The sequence below is a fragment of the Oncorhynchus mykiss genome, chromosome 1 (genome assembly GCF_057628025.1).
Source record: "Oncorhynchus mykiss isolate SJ-2025 chromosome 1, ASM5762802v1, whole genome shotgun sequence".
Taxonomy (NCBI): Eukaryota; Metazoa; Chordata; class Actinopteri; order Salmoniformes; family Salmonidae; genus Oncorhynchus; species Oncorhynchus mykiss.
The window spans coordinates 7,308,593-7,324,355 of NC_143022.1; the positions used below are offsets into that span (position 1 = coordinate 7,308,593).

Consider the following 15,763-nt stretch of genomic DNA (forward strand, 5'->3'; position numbering starts at 1 on the left):
CTCAAAGTGCTGTACAGAAACCCAGCCTAAAACCCCAAACAGCAAGCAATGCAGGTGTAGAAGCACGGTGGCTAGGAAAAACTCCCTAGAAAGGCCAAAACCTAGGAAGAAACCTAGAGAGGAACCAGGCTATGTGGGGTGGCCAGTCCTCTTCTGGCTGTGCCGGATGGAGATTATAACAGAACATGGCCAAGATGTTCAAATGTTCATAAATGACCAGCATGCTCGAATAATAATAAGGCAGAACAGTTGAAACTGGAGCAGCAGCACGGTCAGGTGGACTGGGGACAGCAAGGAGTCATCATGTCAGGTAGTCCTGGGGCATGGTCCTAGGGCTCAGGTCCTCCGAGAGAGAGAAAGAAAGAGAGAATTAGAGAGAGTGGCCAGTCCTCTTCTGGCTGTGCCGGGTGGAGATTATAACAGAACATGGCCAAGATGTTCAAATGTTCATAAATGCCCAGCATGGTCAAATAATAATAAGGCAGAACAGTTGAAACTGGAGCATTAGTATATCTATATATCTATTTTACTGGGACTGGGACTGGAGCAGGGACTAGGACTGGGACTGGAGCTGGGACTGGGACTGGAGCAGGGACTGGAGCTGGGACTGAAACTGGGACTTGGACTGGAGCTGGGACTGGAGCTGGGACTGGGACTGGGACTGGAGCAGGGACTAGGACTGGAGCTGGGACTGGGACTGGAGCTGGGACTGGGACTGGGACTGGAGAAGGGACTGGGACTGGGACTGGGACTGAAGCTGGGACTGGAGCAGGGACTAGGACTGGGACTGGGACTGGGACTGGAGCTGGGACTGGACCTGGGACTAGGACTGGAGCTGGGACTGGGACTGGATCAGGGACTAGGACTGGAGCTGGGACTGGATCAGGGACTGGAGCAGGGACTGGGACTGGAGCAGGGAATGGGACTGGAGCTGGGACTGGATCAGGGACTGGAGCAGGGACTAGGACTGGAGCTGGGACTGGAGCAGGGACTGGGACTGGAGCAGGGACTAGAGCAGGGACTAGGACTGGATCAGGGACTGGAGCAGGGACTAGGACTGGAGCTGGGACTGGAGCAGGGACTGGGACTGGAGCAGGGACTAGAGCAGGGACTAGGACTGGAGCAGGGACTGGAGCTGGGAACTGGGACTGGAGCAGGGACTGGAGCTGGGACTGGGACTGGAGCTGGGACTGAGGGTCCTTCTGTGGTCGCTGGGGAGGAAGTGTTGATGGATGGCACAGTGCTGCTGGTTCCAGGAGAGGCGGTGGTGGGACCCGGTAGGGACCGAGACGGCATTAAATGGGACCCTTCAATGGCTGAAGGGGAACATGCCAAACTTCTTAAACCCTTCCACCACATAACGCATGTCTTTGCAGCGCTGGGACGGGTAGCGGAATACTCTGGCAAATTCTGATTTGTTGACCATGTAGGAGTGGTTAAATTGTCTGAGGTCTCCAGCTACCTTGGAGAACTATGCCAACTATGCCAAAGTATGCCAAGTCCAGAGGCTGAAGGACATGGGTGCTGTGTGGTGGAAGACAAAGAAGTATAGCTCGTTCCCTTTGTGCCGCCGTGAGCACCTCCGGGTCCATGTGGCTCTTGTAACCAATCAAAAGAGGAGAAGGAGAGGGCACTCATTCACCGCATGCTTAGTGAAGTGCTGAAACCACTTCCTGAACAGGTCCCTGTCAATGTAGCCACTGGTTGACCGTCCATACAAGGCTTGTGTCACAATATCTATTATATAAGTATATATGTTATCTGTATATCATTCATATCTATTATATCAGTTTATTTTACATCAGTATCTATTATATCAGTACATCTATTATATCAGTATCTATTATATCAGTATATCTATTATATCAGCTTCTATTATATCAGTATATCTATATATTACTATCTATTATATCAGTGTATCCATATATCTATATCAGTATATCTATTATATCTGTATCTATTATATCAGTATATCTATTATTTCAGTATCTATTATATCAGTATATCTATATATCTATTATATCAGTATCTATTATATCAGTATCTATTATATCAGTATCTATTATATCAGTATCTATTATATCAGTATCTATTATATCAGTATATCTATATATCTATTATATCAATATATATTATATCAGTATATCTATTATAGCAGTATCTATTATATCAGTATATCTATATATCTATTATATCAATATCTATTATATCAGTATCTATTATATCAGTATCTATTATATCAGTATCTATTATATCAGTATCTATTATATCAGTATATCTATATATCTATTATATCAATATCTATTATATCAGTATCTATTATATCAGTATCTATTATATCAGTATCTATTATATCAGTATATCTATTATTTCAGTATCTATTATATCTGTATCTATTATATTAGTATATCTATTATATCAGTATATCTATTATATCAGTATCTATTATATCAGTATATCTATTATGTCAGTATATCTATATATCTATTATTTCAGTATCTATTATGTTAGTATACCTATATATCTATTATATCAGTATCTATTATATCAGTTTATCTGTTATATCAATATATATTATATCAGTATATCTATTATAGCAGTATCTATTATATCAGTATATCTATATATCTATTATATCAGTATCTATTATATCAGTATCTATTATGCCAGTATACCTATATATCTATTATATCAGTATCTATTATATCAGTTTATCTGTTATATCAATATATATTATATCAGTATATATATTATATCCGTATCTATTAATATCAGTATATCTATTATAGCAGTATCTATCATATCAGTATGTTTACATATAACTCCTTTGCCAGCTGTGGTTGTGTCTCTTTGTGACTGTTTCTAATTGTATGTGTGTGTGTGTGTGTGTATGTGTGTGTGTGTGTGTACAGTATGTGTGCCTGTGCCTATTTCTTTCTCTCCTTCTCATGAACCCTCAGAGTCCCTCTTCGGGTCCTCACGAATAAATTCAAAGAAATAACCTGCATATAGCTACCTACAAAGCCCTACAACCTGAGAAACTGACAGAACATACCTAACAGGCTTGTGTTCACAAAGATAGAGAACAAAAAGTATTAGTCTGACTTCAAGTGTGCTGCTGTGGTGAAGAGAGAGAACAGGAATGGGCCATCTAGCTTTCAAAGCACTGGGATATTCCTGACGTGTGTAAATGGGCAAAACCAAAAGGTGAGTGGTGTTTTTACTTTGTTTTTCTCCTTCCCCCTCTCTTTAACACAATAAAATGAGGAGCTACGCTGTGGAAGTAGGGGGATGGAAGCTAGCTAGTGTTTACGTCCATAATTTATGACTTGTAATTCCCAGAGGTGAGAAACTTTGCCAGCCATTGTTGTGGAAGGCGTTTTAAGAGGCAGATTGCAGATCTGGTGTTTTAACGGTCACATAGAGAGGGATACAAGACTTACATAGAAAGTCTCAACGTCAGAGATTCTGAGGACCAAGACACTGTACAGACCAAGATACTGTATGTGCCAAGATACTGTACGGACCAAGATGCTGTTCGGACCATGATACTGTACAGACCAAGATGCTGTACGGACCATGATACTGTACGGACCAAGATGCTGTTCGAACCATGATACTGTACGGACCAAGATGCTGTACGGACCAAGATGCTGTAATGTCCTAGGGCACAAGGGGCAAGATGAGGCTTGTGGCGCTGTACCTGCTATTCTTTTCTGTGGATGCTGCTGCTCTGCAGATGTATATTCAGGTGTTGTATCTTGGTTGACAATTTAATGGGCACACATCCATAATGAGGAGTAAACATGAATAGCAGAGTGGTGACACGTGATATTCTAATGTGATTATAAATACTGTAGAACAGTTGTCACAAACCTTTTTTTCAGTTAAGATCATTTTCTGAGTCAAAATGCAGGCCGAGATCTACCGCTCAGATTTTTTTCAAAATGACTTGCAACATGAACTAATTAAAAACAGTTCTGTAGCAATGAGGTTTGTGCAGTAAGCTACAGGCCCATTACATTATTACTGCATTCTGGCTAGGCTTAAATTGAAAATAACATAGGTATTTGATTACACTGATCATGTGTTGTATTACTTGTGAGGCACAGCTCCCTCCACTCTCCCTCCCTCCACTCTCCCTCCCCCCTCCACTCTCCCTCCACTCTCCCTCCCTCCCTCCACTCTCCCTCCCTCCACTCACCGTCCCTCCACTCTCCCTCCCTCCCTCCCTCCCTCCACTCTCCCTCCACTCTCCCTCCCTCCACTCTCCCTCCACTCTCCCTCCCTCCACTCTCCCTCCACTCTCCCTCCCTCCACTCTCCCTCCCTCCACTCTCCCTCCACTCACCGTCCCTCCACCCTCCCTCCCTCCCTCCCTCCCTCCCTCCCTCCCTCCCTCCCTCCACTCTCCCTCCCTCCCTCCACTCTCACTCCCTCCACTCTCCCTCCCTCCACTCACCGTCGCTCCACTCACCGTCGCTCCTCTCTCACTACCTGCTCTCTCTCTCCCTCCACTCACCGCCGCTCCTCTCTCACTCCCTCCACTCTCCCTCCACTCACCGTCATTCCATTCTACCTCCTCTCTCACTCCCTCCACTCTCCCTCCCTCCACTCACTGTCCTTCCTCTCTCACTCCCTCCACTCACTGTCCCTCCTCTCTCACTCCCTCCTCTCTCACTCCCTCCACTCACCGTCCCTCCACTCACCGTCCCTCCACTCTCGCTCCCTCCACTCACCGTCCCTCCACTCTCCCTCCATCCACTCGATTCAATTCAATTCAAGGGCTTTATTGGCATGGGAAACACATTTTAACATTGCCAAAGCAAGTGAAGTAGATAAACAAAAGTGATATAAACAATAAAAATCAACAGTAAACAATACACTCACAGAAGTTCCAAAAGAATAAAGACATTTCAAATGTTATATTATGTATATATACAATGTTGGAACAATGTGGAAATAGTGAAAGTACAAAAGGGAAAATAAATAAACATAAATATGGGTTGCATTTACAATGGTGTTCTTCTTCATTGGTTGCCCTTTTCTTTCTGAGAGCTGCAGTATGGCCATGAGAGCTGCAGTATGGCCATGAGAGCTGCAGTATGGCCATGAGAGCTGCAGTATGGCCATGAGAGCTGCAGTATGGCCATGAGAGCCGCAATATGGCCATGAGAGCCGCAGTATGGCCATGAGAGCCGCAATATGGCCATGAGAGCCGCAGTATGGCCATGAGAGCCGCAGTATGGCCATGAGAGCCGCAGTATGGCCATGAGAGCCGCAGTATGGCCATGAGAGCCGCAGTATGGCCATGAGAGCTGCAGTATGGCCATGAGAGCTGCAGTATGGCCATGAGAGCCGCAGTATGGCCATGAGAGCCGCAGTATGGTCATGAGAGCTGCAGTATGGCCATGAGAGCTGCAGTATGGCCATGAGAGCTGCAGTATGGCCACGAGAGCCGCAGTATGGCCACGAGAGCCGCAGTATGGCCACGAGAGCCGCAGTATGGCCACGAGAGCCGCAGTATGGCCACGAGAGCCGCAGTATGGCCACGAGAGCCGCAGTATGGCCACGAGAGCTGCAGTATGGCCATGAGAGCCGCAGTATGGCCATGAGAGCCGCAGTATGGCCATGAGAGCCGCAGTATGGCCACGAGAGCCGCAGTATGGCCACGAGAGCCGCAGTATGGCCATGAGAGCCGCAGTATGGCCATGAGAGCTGCAGTATGGCCATGAGAGCTGCAGTATGGCCATGAGAGCTGCAGTATGGCCATGAGAGCTGCAGTATGGCCATGAGAGCTGCAGCTCTACACATAAACGTCATTACGTCATTTACGGCCTGGTTAAATTCATCTTATTGATTTGGACTTATGGCATCAGTCTATTTAGGTAGATATGAGCGACACCCCCATGCCGTGTACATAACTGAGTCAAAGTAGATCACAGACATCTAGGACTGGGGTTTGACTAATCATTCCAACAACACTATGTTTCCCTCTTTCTCTTTCATTCACTGTATTTTTGTTTATCTCTGATTTCTCTCCATATACGGTGCCTTCGGAAATTATTCAGACCCCTTGACTTCTTCCACATTTTGTTATGTTACAGCCATATTCTAAAATGTATTACATTGGTCTCAGAGACTTTAGGTGCCTTTTGGCAAACTCTAAGTAGGCTGTCATGTGCCTTTTACTGAAGAGTGGCTTCCGTTTGGCCACTCTACCATAAAGGCCTGATTGGTGGAGTGCTGCAGAGATGGCTGTCCTTCTGGATGTTTCTCCCATCTCCACAGAGGAACTCTAGAGCTGTGTCAGAGTGACCATCAGGTTCTTGGTCACTTTCCTGACCAAGGCCCTTCTCCCCCGATTGCTAAGTTTGGCTGGGTGGCCAGCTCTAGGAAGAGTCTTGGTGGTTCCAAACTTCTTCCATTTAAGAATGATGGAGGCCACTGTGTTCTTGGGGACCTTCAATGCCGCAGACTTTTTTGTAACCTTCCCCAGATCTGTGCCTCGACACTATCCTGTCTCTGAGCTCTACAGACAATTCCTTCAACCTCATGTCTTGGTTTTTACTCTGACATGCAGTGTCAACTGTGGGACCTTACATGGACAGGTGTGTGCCTTTCCAAATCTTGTCCAATCAATTTAATTTACCATAGGTGGACTCCAATCAAGATGAAGAAGCATCTCAAGGATGATCAACTGAAACAGGATGCACCTGAGCTCAACTTTGAGTCTCATAGCAAAGGGTCTGAATACTTGTGCAAATAAGGTATTTTGGTTTTAATTTTTTTTATACATTTGCAAAACAACCTGTATTCACTTTGTCATTGTGGGGTATTGTGTGTAGATTGCTGAGGATAACAAAACAAAAATAATCAATTTTAGAATAAGGCTGTAACGGTGCAACATCTGGAAAATGTCAAGGTTTCAGAATACTTTCCGAATGCACTGTAGCTCTCCATTGCTCTCTCCCTCTCTTCATATATCTCTCCATTACTCGCTCTCTTTCTCTCTTCATATATCTCTCCATTACTCTCTCTCTCCCTCTCTTCATATATCTCTCCATTACTCTCTCTCTCCCTCTCTTCATATATCTCTCCATTACTCTCTCTCTTTCTCTCTTCATATATCTCTCCATTACTCTCTCTCTCTTTCTCTCTTCATATATCTCTCCATTACTCTCTCTCTCTCTCTCTCTCTTCATATATCTCTCCATTACTCTCTCTCTCTCTCTTCATATATCTCTCCATTACTCTCTCTCTTTCTCTCTTCATATATCTCTCCATTACTCTCTCTCTCTCTCTTCATATATCTCTCCATTACTCTCTCTCTCTCTCTTCATATATCTCTCCATTACTCTCTCTCTCTCTCTTCATATATCTCTCCATTACTCTCTCTCTCTTCATATATCTGTCCATTACTCTCTCTCTCTTCATATATCTCTCCATTACTCTCTCTCTTTCTCTCTTCATATATCTCTCCATTACTCTCTCTCTCTCTCTTCATATATCTCTCCATTACTCTCTCTCTCTCTCTTCATATATCTCTCCATTACTCTCTCTCTCCCTCTTCATATATCTCTCCATTACTCTCTCTCTCTCTCTCTCTCTCTCTCTCTTCATATATCTCTCCATTACTCTCTCTCTCTCTCTCTCTCTTCATATATCTCTCCATTACTCTCTCTCTCCCTCTCTTCATATATCTCTCCATTACTCTCTCTCTCTCTTCATATATCTCTCCATTACTCTCTCTCTCTCTCTTCATATATCTCTCCATTACTCTCTCTCTCTCTCTCTCTCTTCATATATCTCTCCATTACTCTCTCTCTCTCTCTCTCTCTCTCTCTCTTCATATATCTCTCCATTACTCTCTCTCTCTCTCTCTCTCTTCATATATCTCTCCATTACTCTCTCTCTCCCTCTCTTCATATATCTCTCCATTACTCTCTCTCTCTCTCCTCATATATCTCTCCATTACTCTCTCTCTCTCTCTCTCTCTCTCTCTCTCTCCATATATCTCTCCATTACTCTCTCTCTCTCTTCATATATCTCTCCATTACTCTCTATCTCTCTCTTCATATATCTCTCTCTCTTCATATATCGCTACATTACTTTCTCTCTCTCTCTCTCTTCACATATCTCTCAATTACTCTCTCTCTCTCTCTCTTCATATATCTCTCCATTACTCTCTCTCTCTTCATATATCTGTCCATTACTCTCTCTCTCTTCATATATCTCTCCATTACTCTCTCTCTTTCTCTCTTCATATATCTCTCCATTACTCTCTCTCTCTTCATATATCTCTCCATTACTCTCTCTCTCTCTCTTCATATATCTCTCCATTACTCTCTCTCTCTCTCTCTCTTCATATATCTCTCCATTACTCTCTCTCTCTCCCTCTTCATATATCTCTCCATTACTCTCTCTCTCTCTCTCTCTCTCTCTCTCTCTTCATATATCTCTCCATTACTCTCTCTCTCTCTCTCTCTCTTCATATATCTCTCCATTACTCTCTCTCTCCCTCTCTTCATATATCTCTCCATTACTCTCTCTCTCGCTTCATATATCTCTCCATTACTCTCTCTCTCTCTCTCTCTCTTCATATATCTCTCCATTACTCTCTCTCTCTCTCTCTCTCTCTCTCTCTCTCTCTCTCTTCATATATCTCTCCACTACTCTCTCTCTCTCTCTCTCTCTTCATATATCTCTCCATTACTCTCTCTCTCTCTCTCTCTCTTCATATATCTCTCCATTACTCTCTCTCTCCCTCTTCATATATCTCTCCATTACTCTCTCTCTCTCTCGCTCTCTCTTCATATATCTCTCCATTACTCTCTCTCTCCCTCTCTTCATATATCTCTCCATTACTCTCTCTCTCTCTTCATATATCTCTCCATTACTCTCTCTCTCTCTCTCTTCATATATCTCTCCATTACTCTCTCTCTCTCTCTTCATGTATCTCTCTCTCTCTTCACATATCTCTCCATTACTCTCTCTCTCTCTCTTCATATATCTCTCCATTACTCTCTCTCTCTTCAAATATCTGTCCATTACTCTCTCTCTTTCTCTCTTCATATATCTCTCCATTACTCCCTCTCTTCATATATCTCCATTACTCTCTCTCTTCATATATCTCTCCATTACTCTCTCTCTCTCTCTTCATATATCTCTCCATTACTCTCTCTCTTTCTCTCTTCATATATCTCTCCATTACTCTCTCTCTTTCTCTCTTCATATATCTCTCCATTACTCCCTCTCTTCATATATCTCTCCATTACTCTCTCTCTCTCTCTTCATATATCTCTCCATTACTCTCTCTCTTTCTCTCTTCATATATCTCTCCATTACTCTCTCTCTTTCTCTCTTCATATATCTCTCCATTACTCTCTCTCTTCATATATCTCTCCATTACTCCCTCTCTTCATATATCTCTCCATTACTCTCTCTCTTCATATATCTCTCCATTACTCTCTCTCCCTCTCTTCATATATCTCTCCATTACTCTCTCTCTTCATATATCACTCCATTACTCTCTCTCTTCATATATCACTCCATTACTCTCTCTCTCTTTCTCTCTTCATATATCTCTCCATTACTCTCTCTCTTCATATATCTCTCCATTACTCTCTCTCCCTCTCTTCATATATCTCTCCATTACTCTCTCTCCCTCTCTTCATATATCTCTCCATTACTCTCTCTCCCTCTCTTCATATATCTCTCCATTACTCTCTCTCTTCATATATCACTCCATTACTCTCTCTCTTCATATATCACTCCATTACTCTCTCTCTCTTTCTCTCTTCATATATCTCTCCATTACTCTCTCTCTTCATATATCTCTCCATTACTCTCTCTCCCTCTCTTCATATATCTCTCCATTACTCTCTCTCCCTCTCTTCATATATCTCTCCATTACTCTCTCTCCCTCTCTTCATATATCTCTCCATTACTCTCTCTCTTCATATATCACTCCATTACTCTCTCTCTCTTTCTCTCTTCATGTATCTCTCCATTGCTCTCTCTCTCCCTCTCTCACATACACACAATCTTGAAAAAAGACAAGAAAGAAATCTAGTGACATTTTTTTTTTTTTTTTTGTGAAAATTTGACAAGTCTCAGACAGGTGGTTTTCGGACACGTGTGAAGTTTCACATGTACATTTTTCCCCTCGTGATAAAAATGTATCCACATTCACCTATAGCTAGTCTCCCATCCAGGGACCGACCAGGACCGACCCTGCTTAGCTTCAGAGGAAAACACTAACCCTGTATACACCATAAACACTAACCCTGTATATACAGTTAACCTTTCTGATCTCCCCATCCCGGATCCGGGTTCGTGAATACAGACTCAAGCTCATTACCATAACGCAACGTTAACTATTCATGAAAATCGCAAATGAAATTAAATAAATATGCTAGCTCTCAAGCTTAGCCTTTTGTTAACAACACTGTCATCTCAGATTTTCAAAATATGCTTCTCAACCATTGCAAAACAAGCATTTGTGTAACAGTATTGATGGCTAACGTAGCATTTAGCATTAGCATTCAGCTGGCAACATTTACACAAAAAAACAGAAAAGCATTCAAAAAAATCATTTACCTTTGAAGAACTTCAGATGTTTTCAATGAGGAGACTCTCAGATAGCAAATGTTCAGTTTTTCCTGAAAGATTATTTGTTTAGGACAAATCGCTCCGTTTTCTGCGTCACGTTTAGCTATGAAAAAACCCCTGTATCCAGGATTGTGTAAATCTATCAGCAAGCTCATTAGCATAACACAACGTTAACTATTTATGAAAATCGCAAATGAAATGAAATAAATATGCCATCTCTCAAGCTTAGCCTTTTGTAAACAACACTGTCATCTCAGATTTTCAAAATATGCTTCTCAACCATAGGAAAACAATAATTTGTGTAAAAGTAGCTAGCTAGAGTTAGCATTTCGCGTTAGCATTTAGCGTTAGCATTAGCGTTAGCATCCAGCACGCAACATTAACAAAAACATAAAAGCCTTCAAATAAAATCATTTACCTTTGAAGAACTTCTGATGTTTTCAATGAGGATACTCTCAGTTAGATAGCAGATGCTCAGTTTTTCCAAAAAGATTCCTTGTGTATTAGAAATAGCTCCGTTTTATACATCACATTTGGCTACCAAAAAAAATCCATAAATTCAGTCCTCAAAACGCAAACTTTTTTCCAAATTAACTCCATAATATCGACTGAAAACATGGCAAACGTTGTTTAGAATCAATCATCAAGGTGTTTTTCACATATCTCTTCATTGATACATCGTTCTTGGACACATGCTTTCTCCCCTGAATCAAATGGTAAAGTAGAAGCAGCTGGCAATTGCGCACCGAATTCGACGCAGGACACCAGGCGGACACTTGGAAAATGTAGTCTCTTATGGTCAATCTTCCAATGATATGCCTACAAATACGTCACAATGCTGCTAAGACCTTGGGCGAACGACAGAAAGTGTAGGCTCATTCGTTGCGCAATCACAGCCATATAAGGAGAGAATGGAAAACAGAGCTTCAGAAATTCTGCTAATTCCTGGGTGATGCATCATCTTGGTTTCGCCTGTAGAATGAGTTCTGGGGCACTTACAGACAAAATCTTTGCAGATTCTGAAACTTCAGAGTGTTTTCTTTCCAAAACTGTCGAGCATCTTTTCGTGACAAAATATCGCGCTTAAAACGGGAACGTTTTTTATCCAAAAATGAAATAGCGCCCCTAGAGCTCTAACAGGTTTAAACACTAAACCCGTATGCACCATAAAAAAATCTGAGATTTTGCCAGTTTGGTTATGGACTCGGTATGATGTGGGTCTTTAGCATCTTATGTGGAGGGACAATGCTCGGTCCCTGGATGGGAGACTATAGGTGAATGTGGAGAAAAGTTATCATGTGAAACATACATATTTTCACGAGGGGAAAAAGGTACATGTGAAACTTCACACGAGGATACAGGGTTAGTGTTTAATGGTGTATACAGGATACATATTTCTGGTGTATATAGGTACATATGTATAGTGTATACAGGGTACATATTTATAGTGTATATAGGATACATATCAATAGTGTACACATGGTACATATTAATAGTGTACACGTGGTACATATGTATGGTGTATACAGGGTACATATATAGAGTGTGCATATGGTACATATGTATGGTGTATTCAGGGTACATATGTATGGTGTATACAGGGTACATGTTTATAGTGTATACAGGGTACATGTTTATAGTGTATACAGGGTACATATTTATAGTGTATACAGGGTACATAGTTATAGTGTGTATATAGGGTACATATATATAGTGTATGCATGGTACATATTGATAGTGTACATGTGGTACATGTGTATGGTGTATATAGGGTACATATATATATAGTGTATATATGGTACATATGTATGGTGTATACAGGGTACATATTTATAGTGTATACAGGTATATATTTATAGTGTATATAGGGTACATATTTATAGTGTATACAGGCATATATTTATAGTGTATACATGGTACATATTTATCGTGTATACAGGTACATATCTATAGTGTATATAGGGTACATATGTATAGTGTATACAGGGTACATATTTATAGTGTACACATGGTACGTATTTATGGTGTATACAGGGTATGTATTTGTAGTGTATACATGGTACATATTAATAGTGTATACATGGTACATGTTAATAGTGTATACAGGTATATATTTGTGGTATATACAGGGTCAGTATTTATGATGTTAACAGGGTTAGTGTTTAATGGTATATATAGTGTACATATTATTGGTGTATACATGGTTAGTGTTTAATGGTGTAAATATGGTTAGTGTTTAATGTTGTATACAGGGTTAGTGTTTAATGGTGTATACATGGTTAGTGTTTAATGGTGTAAATATGGTTAGTGTTTAATGTTGTATACAGGGTTAGTGTTTAATGTTGTATTCAGGGTTAGTGTTTAATGGTGTATATATTGTTAGTGTTTAATGGTGTACACAGGGTTAGTGTTTAATGTTGTATACAGGGTTAGTGTTTAATGGTGTGTTCAGGGTTAGTGTTTAATGTTGTATACAGGGTTAGTGTTTAATGGTGTATATAGGGTACATTCTAATGTGGTATTCAGGGTTAGTGTTTAATGGTGTATATATTGTTAGTGTTTAATGGTGTATTCAGGGTTAGTGTTTAATGGTGTATACAGGGTTAGTGTTTAATGGTGTGTTCAGGGTTAGTGTTTAATGTTGTATACAGGGTTAGTGTTTAATGTTGTATACAGGGTTAGTGTTTAATGGTGTATATAGGGTTAGTGTGTTGTATACAGGGTTAGTGTTTAATGTTGTATACAGGGTTAGTGTTTAATGGTGTATACAGGGTTAGTGTTTAATGGTGTGTTCAGGGTTAGTGTGTTGTATACAGTGTTAGTGTTTAATGTTGTATATATGGTTAGTGTTTAATGGTGTATACACGGTTAGTGTTTAATGGTGTGTTGAGGGTTAGTGTTTAATGGTGTATATATTGTTAGTGTGTAATGGTGTACACAGGGTTAGTGTTTAATGGTGTACACAGGGTTAGTGTTTAATGGTGTACACAGGGTTAGTGTTTAATGGTGTACACAGGGTTAGTGTTTAATGGTGTATATATTGTTAGTGTTTAATGGTGTACACACGGTTAGTGTTTAATGGTGTGTTCAGGGTTAGTGTTTAATGGTGTATATATTGTTAGTGTTTAATGGTGTACACAGGGTTAGGGTTATAATAAAGTGAGTTTCCATGACATTCCACTCTGTCTCTCTCCACCGTAATCACCGAGTCTTGGAGCATGAGCATGTTGACAAGTTCATCATGATAGAATTATCACAGTAAGTCGTCAGTCATCTGCTGAAGAAGGCAGTCCTGCCATACCCTTCTGTGCTTTAGGAGGGAAAACTCAGCCTGTTAAAACCCGCTTTTTTAAGTAAGTAATTAACTTACGGACGTGAGTTGTTGGTGGAAGAGAAGCCGTGTTCAGACCGGCAGATCTTGTGGTATTTCTACTTGTCTTGATGGAAACTCAGCAACTCTCTCTAAATAAACCAGCCTTCTTTTTAGAGTCTAGAGACAGATCCCTCATTATAATAGACAGACGTGCCTCCACAAGCTCAGAGGCTCCCGTGTCTGCTCTGGTATTTTGGTTGGTGTTGGTGCACGTAGAAATAGAATGGCTTGAACGCAGTGGTGGAAAAAAGTACCCAAATGTCATACTGTAGTAAAAGTAAAGATACCTTAATAGAAAATGACTCGCGTAAAAAAGTAAAAGTCACTCAGTGAAATACTACTTGAGTAAAAGCCTAAAAGTATTTGGTTCTAAATATACTTAAAGTATCAAAAGTAAATGTAATTGCTCAAATATACTGAAAGTGTAAATCATCTTAAATGAGAGAAAAGCAGACGGCACCATTTTCTTATTTTTACACTCAAACATAATTTACAAAAGACGCATGTGTTGTTTAGTGAGTCCGCCAGATCAGAGGCAGGAGGGATGACCATGTGTTGTCTTGATAAGTGCCGTGAATTGGACAATTTTCCTGTCTTGCTAAGCATTCAAAATGTAACGAGTACTTTTGGGTGTCCCGTAAAATGTATGGAGAAAAAAGTACATTATTTCCTTTAGGAATGTAAGTGAAGTAAAAGTAAAAGTTGTCAAAAATGCAAATAGTAGATTAAAAAACATGAGCTGGCGCACACCCAGAAAAAAATGTTTGTGTGGAGGTGCTGATCAACGGCGCATAAACTATAAACTATCAAAATAAAGACACCCGCACACTCCATGTAAAATATAAATAGTAAAGTACAGATACCCCACAAAAATACTTAAGTAGTACTTTAAAGTATTTTTACTTAAGTACAGATACCCCACAAAAATACTTAAGTAGTACTTTAAAGTATTTTTACTTAAGTACAGATACCCCACAAAAATACTTAAGTAGTACTTTAAAGTATTTTTACTTAAGTACAGATACCCCACAAAAATACTTAAGTAGTACTTTAAAGTATTTTTACTTAAGTACAGATACCCCACAAAAATACTTAAGTAGTACTTTAAAGTATTTTTTACTTAAGTACAGATACCCCACAAAAATACTTAAGTAGTACTTTAAAGTATTTTTTACTTAAGTACAGATACCCCACAAAAATACTTAAGTAGTACTTTAAAGTATTTTTTACTTAAGTACAGATACCCCACAAAAATACTTAAGTAGTACTTTAAAGTATTTTTACTTAAGTACAGATACCCCACAAAATTACTTAAGTAGTACTTTAAAGTATTTTTACTTAAGTACTTTACACCACTGCTTGAGCACACAACCCCCTCCCATTCAAGTCAATGTTCTGTGATGGAGCTTTGACTTGCCTAGTTAAATAAAGGTTAAACATTTCCCCCCATTCTAGTTATTCTGTTTCCATGGTGGTATATGTGCTGTTAGCCAAATCATGTGACGCCCCTCTGCTCTGATTCCTCTTTTTGATTAGGCTTGATTAGGCACACTGTACACGTGACTAACCACAATCTGCTACTCTGCGTGTGAGTCACTGGCGAAATGGCAGAGGTTTCTCATGGCAACAGGGATAACAGGATGCAGTCCCCTCTACAAGCCTTTTGGGTTTTTTTTTCACATCAACATTCGACATTCAACATCAAGACCCAAACCTTAGAGTGGTTGTAGGAGGAACAATGTTGGCTCCCGTCACCTCGTTTCACACTCTAACTGTT

At 40.5% G+C, this 15,763-nt stretch overlaps 1 long non-coding RNA gene across 1 annotated transcript in view; it reads right to left on the reverse strand.

Moving 5' to 3' along the window:
• LOC149985345 (uncharacterized) overlaps nucleotides 1-11,512 on the reverse strand; it is a 46,675-nt gene extending 35,163 nt beyond the window's left edge. Inside the window, exons 1-2 of the long non-coding RNA XR_016496038.1 lie at nucleotides 11,032-11,512; nucleotides 10,602-10,663 (exon numbers count right to left, since the gene is read on the reverse strand). This is a non-coding gene — a long non-coding RNA (uncharacterized LOC149985345). The remainder of the gene's footprint in view (nucleotides 1-10,601; nucleotides 10,664-11,031) is intronic.
• Between the last annotated feature and the right edge of the window lie 4,251 nt (nucleotides 11,513-15,763).